At 41.7% G+C, this 5,379-nt stretch overlaps 1 pseudogene; it reads left to right on the top strand.

Annotated features, from left to right (window-relative positions):
* Positions 1-3,535: 3,535 nt before the first annotated feature.
* LOC124560118 lies at positions 3,536-3,653 on the top strand (annotated as a pseudogene).
* The last annotated feature ends 1,726 nt before the right edge of the window (positions 3,654-5,379 follow it).

Here is a 5,379-nt window from a genome sequence, read left to right as displayed (position 1 = left end):
GCCTATCGTCTGACAGCGGCAGACGTAATTCGAGGGTAGTACAAATTCTTTCTATGTGCTAATCCGTTTCTTATATCCACCTTGCTTGTTAATCAAGTACTGGCAGAGTTCTTTCACTTCTTCTGCTAAGGCGTCCCTTACGCTGTCGTTAAATTTAAATCTGATTCCCGCTACTTCTCATTACTTTCGCCTTCCTTTGGCTGACTTTCTCCTTTTCTGGGCTCATTACACACTAAATAACATTCAACAGGTCCTTATCATTACACGGGATAGCAATGTCATCAGCAAATATTAGCATTGGTAGCTTTCCCCTTCAAATTTTATTCTCACTCCTAAATTATTCCCTTAATGTCATTGATTCATTGATGCACAGGTTGAAAATTTGTGGAGAATGACTGGACCCTTACCTCACGCCATTTTCAAACCGAGCCATTTTACTGTCCCCTCTTGGATCTTGTACATACTGTATATCATTCGTTTTACGCTATGGCATACGACTATTAACGTGAGAATTTCGAACATTTTGCGCCATTTTACGGTATCGAACGCTTTTCCTAGATCGAAGAGAGATATGAAAGTATCCCGATTTTCCTTAACTCTTGTCATCATTGTCAAACGCAATGCCGGAACTGCCCCTGGTACCGTTACCTTTTTGAAGGTAACGTGATCGTCGTCAGACAGATCATCCGTTTTCCTTTCCATTTTTATGGGTCTTGATAAACAAGACCAGAGAAATAAAGTATTGACGGAATTTGCTGTTTTCGTCAAAGAATAGGACATAGACATAAGCCGCCCATGCGCAGGAATAGCGCGAGTAGCTAACCTGCATGTTGCACTGGCGAGCAAACGACACCGGTTCACGACTCATAGGAAACAGCCGCCATCTCGTGCTGAAATCTTGAGAACACCTTATTCATCATGCTGATGCAACATGACCGCGATCCCAGCAGGGCACATGCTACCAAAACGGTGCCTTCTGAAACAACATACCACAGCAACATTTAACATGCATGTTGGTACAGAGTAACGCCAGAATCTAGAAGTAACTCACAAAATTTGTTAATCTTATTATGTGCCTCATGCAACAAGTGAAGGATTTCATTGTTGACACCATCGAGCCAGGAACAGTACACGAGGCCATTGTCAATGCATTATACCAAAATAATGAGACCCTGATCTCCACTTCTGACGTTTGAGCGTGTTCTGGCGTACGTAGAAAAATTAATTCAAAGTGTTTTCAGTGACAAGTGTGATCTACAAATGCTTCTGTAATAACTTCACTCAGATAACATGATTATAGCCATATGTTATCTTGCTTTAAGTCAACCACTAATTCCTAATTTTGGGATTATCATTTAATTACTATGGATCGATTTCAAAACAAAGGCCGAGTGGCACTTCTAATTTGTATCATCAAATATAAGCTAGTGCACTTTAATATTCTAAATGACGAATTTTAAGGTGTGGCAGGCAGCATTACGATGCACATAACCAGTCTTCGCGTGGTTCCATAAGTATAACATCGTACTACTGTCAGTTCGATGTTGAACTCCGGGAAATAAAACGTCAAACCACCTGGACTATTTATTATATGCGAAGATTTTATTGAAATACTAACGGTGCAAGTGGCGTTTCCGTGAGAAACTCTTTGATCGAATACTGCATTCCTGTCTCTTTCTAAACTAGCACCCTGCCCCCAATCCTTTCCCAAATCTAATCACAGATATAGCGATAATTCCATATTTCTCTTCGCCCTTCCATTCCCCTTCTTTATGAAACTTTTTGTAAGTTAATTCCATGGATTTTCCAGATTCATTTACATCGTAGCACCACGTGCACCACTCCCGTTGTGTTTTTTGTAGTAGTATTATCAAATGGACTCATTTTTATTGCAATTTAATGGCACTATTTCATTCATTTTAACTGTAGATATAACGACGTTCTTATTATACCGGTATCATGAAGAACAGCAACATAGCTTCTACCAGCGCCCTCCTCCCACATCCCCCTCCATTGCCCCTTGTGTGTGTGTGTGTGTGTGTGTGTGTGTGTGTGTGTGTATATATCTTGTTCTGCATGTAAGACCTCGTCATAGTGTGATAAAACTACAGACTTTTGGACTATTGTTGCAGGCTGCCCTCAGCAAGGTGACTTACGTTGATGAACGCAGCCTGAAGCAATACCAGGTATCTCAAACGTCGTTAGTTTTCAATGTAATTCCTATGGGTATGTGAACGCCTTGTCAACGTGATAAATTCTGCGATGTTTCGAACACTATTGGAAATGACCTTCCTCAGTGTGTTTTTGCTAACTACTGAATAAGAAAAGTTTTGGTTCTTATATACTGGCTGAAGAGGCTGTTATCGTAATCTTATTGGATACTGAGGATCAGGTGAAGGAGTGTTAGACGTCCTTTGTTTGTGTTTGTACTATTTCTTTTCATTGGTGAAAACAGACGTCCTAGACCTGTGTCTTTGTCTGTTTCCACCAATGAAAAGAAATAATGCAAACACGAATGAAGGACATCTAACATCACTTCCCTTCATCCACAATACCCAATAAGATTACTATAACAGCCTCTTCTGCCAATATATAAGAACCAAAAGTTTTCTCCCTCAGCAGTTAGCAAAAACACTCCGAGGATAGTGGCCGAAACGTTGGAGAATTTTACACATCGAAAAGGCGGTCACACATCCAGAGGAACTTCATTGACAATGACGAAGTCACATCCCCAGAGGAACTTCGTTGACAATGACGAAGGCCACGGAAGCCTACCCTTACATTTATACATTTACCTGCTGGTTTTATCACATCATGAAGCTGTCACACACGCTAAAGAATTGTATTCAAATGAATTCCGCCTGGGAAGTAGGGCCTACTACAGCCTTCCAATAAAGAAAAATTGTAAACATTGCTGCCATTTCAATGCCGTCTTTCCGTGAGTACGTAGTTTTTCATTTGTGTCAATATGGATCGATACTACACAGCAAACTCAACCTCAATCGACGTTTCCACATTTGCACAGTAAACTATCTCCCTCAACTTTAAGGAACTGAAATATAGGACTGTCAAATATTACAATTAATATGAGAACAGAAAATATTATACTTGGTGGCTGCGCACTGTGCAATGCGTGACAATTGCGCAGCTGATGATTACCGGCAAAATTTTTCAGTCGTTAGCAGGGCGCAATTGCAACAAACTTCGAAGATGAGGGCCTTATTGGGCTTTAGCATTAGCTGCCGAATAATACCATACTAAACAAGTCGTTTCAGACCACAGGAAAGGGGTTAATGCACGGGTTAATTAACTTAGAAAATCACTTTTTACTATAATCGCCGTAAACCAACATCAGAGACTTGTACATCAATATTAACCTTGCAGATACGTTGAGTAAGTCTGAGCATTAGTGCTGATTACCACTATAATCATGCGGTACATCTGTTTCTGTAGAAAGACAAAGTCTTTGGTGAAGCGGCCGCTAGACGATCAGTAATATTGACAATATTTCCTGGATGCCTAATAATATTGAGTAGGCAACGGCCTTGCCGCAGTGGATGCACCGGTTCGCGTCAGATCACCGAAGTTAAGCGCTGTCGGGCGTGGTCGGCACTTGGATGGGCGACCATCCAGGCCGCCATGTGCTGTTGGCATTTTTCGGGGTGCACTCAGCCTCGTGGTGCCAACTGAGGAGCTACTCGACCGAATAGTGGCGGCTTCGCTCAAGAATACTTTCATAAAGACCGGGAGAGCGGTGTGCTGACCCCATGCCCCTCCTATCCACATCCTCCTCTGAGGATGACACGGCGGTCGGATGGTCCCGACGGGCCACTTGTGGCCTGCAGACGGAGTGGTTTTAATAATATTGACCGTCTAGGAGTGAGATGGCGAGGTTGAGCAGTAATATTGACAACTTCAAAAACTTTGAAAATGTACTGCGATGCCTGGAAACATTGCTCCGCCTGTGGGGGCTATTGACAAAATACTTGGCAGTCCCTCGCGTGCTACACAGAGGAAGGAAGTATGGTTTATTGTTGTGTTGAAAATGAGTTCAAAAGAAGATGAAAGAGCATTACTATCAGAGTGCATCAAGATGTATACGTCATCACCGGCATTGTGGGATGAGCACAAAAACAGAAATGTTAAAAGTTATGAATCGTGTGGTTTGTTGTTCAGAACGGCCACTAAGGCAGATGTTTTTAAGAAATTTAATTAATGTAATGAGTAAAAGTATATATCGATATTTGTCTCTGTGAATGCATTCCTTACCCAAATATAATTCTGCAGTGTACATATTATTGCATGACACGTTTCTGTAACTGTATCTGAAATACAATACTGTAAGGTGAAACTGCACGTATGCGAGTATATTTCAACTCTTCGAGAGACTTGCCAATAGGCATTCGGGAGGACGACGGTTCAATCCCGCGTCCGGCCATCCTGATTTAGGTTTTCCGTGATTTCCCTAAATCGCTCCAGGCAAATGCTGGGATAGTTCCTTTCAAAGGGCACGGCCGACGTCCTCCCCAGTCCTTCCCTAATTCGATGAGACCGATGACCTCGCTGTCTGGTCTCCTTCCCCAATACAACCCAACCAAACCCTTGCAAGTAGTAAGGTATCGTAACGTTTGAGAAGTACTGACATTATAGAACTGCGGCTCTCACTGTATTATTTTGTTTTTTCATTATGTGGATACGGGGATCCGCAGTAATTTATCCGTTACGGTGGGGGGGGGGGGGGGGGGGGAAGGGAGATGGCAAGTGTCTATGTATGAGGATGCCAATTTATGGGCTGAACCATTTCGAGTAATGTATGAACCACCAGCACACAACACTTAATCTTTGTTTTTCGTTCAAGCTCTATTTACTCAAGTTTTAGTGAGTGACCTTAGACGCTCCTTGACTTAATTTTTCATCCACCTTTTTTCTGCTTGCAACAGGTAGAGCAATTATCACAGCAGCAGCATCTTCATCCCCAACGTTCCGGATGACCGCATTATTGCAAAATATTATTGGCAATATTATTGAACTGTCCAGCGACAACTTCAGTAATGTTGCACAATATTAATGTGCAATATTATTGATTGTTCAGTGGCCGCTTAAGAAATTGTGCAGTAGTTGAAGCGTAGCAGCGATAAGAACACGCGCAAAGGGCTCGTTACTGTATAGACTCACACATAGTTACTCTGACGTAACACAACATAATATTATTTTGAGACATTATAACCGTCATATCTCGTTGCTATCCTAAATCTTATGCTGCAGATAAGTTTGAATCCAGACCTCAAGGAAATTACAGGTAATTTTTTTCACGTAAATGTAGATATTTTTTGTAATTATTCCGTTTCTTTAACATATGCGTACAAGAGACACATGTAT

This window comes from Schistocerca americana, chromosome 1, assembly GCF_021461395.2.
Source record: "Schistocerca americana isolate TAMUIC-IGC-003095 chromosome 1, iqSchAmer2.1, whole genome shotgun sequence".
In the NCBI taxonomy this organism is placed as follows: Eukaryota; Metazoa; Arthropoda; class Insecta; order Orthoptera; family Acrididae; genus Schistocerca; species Schistocerca americana.
This window is presented reverse-complemented; position numbering and strand designations above follow the sequence as displayed.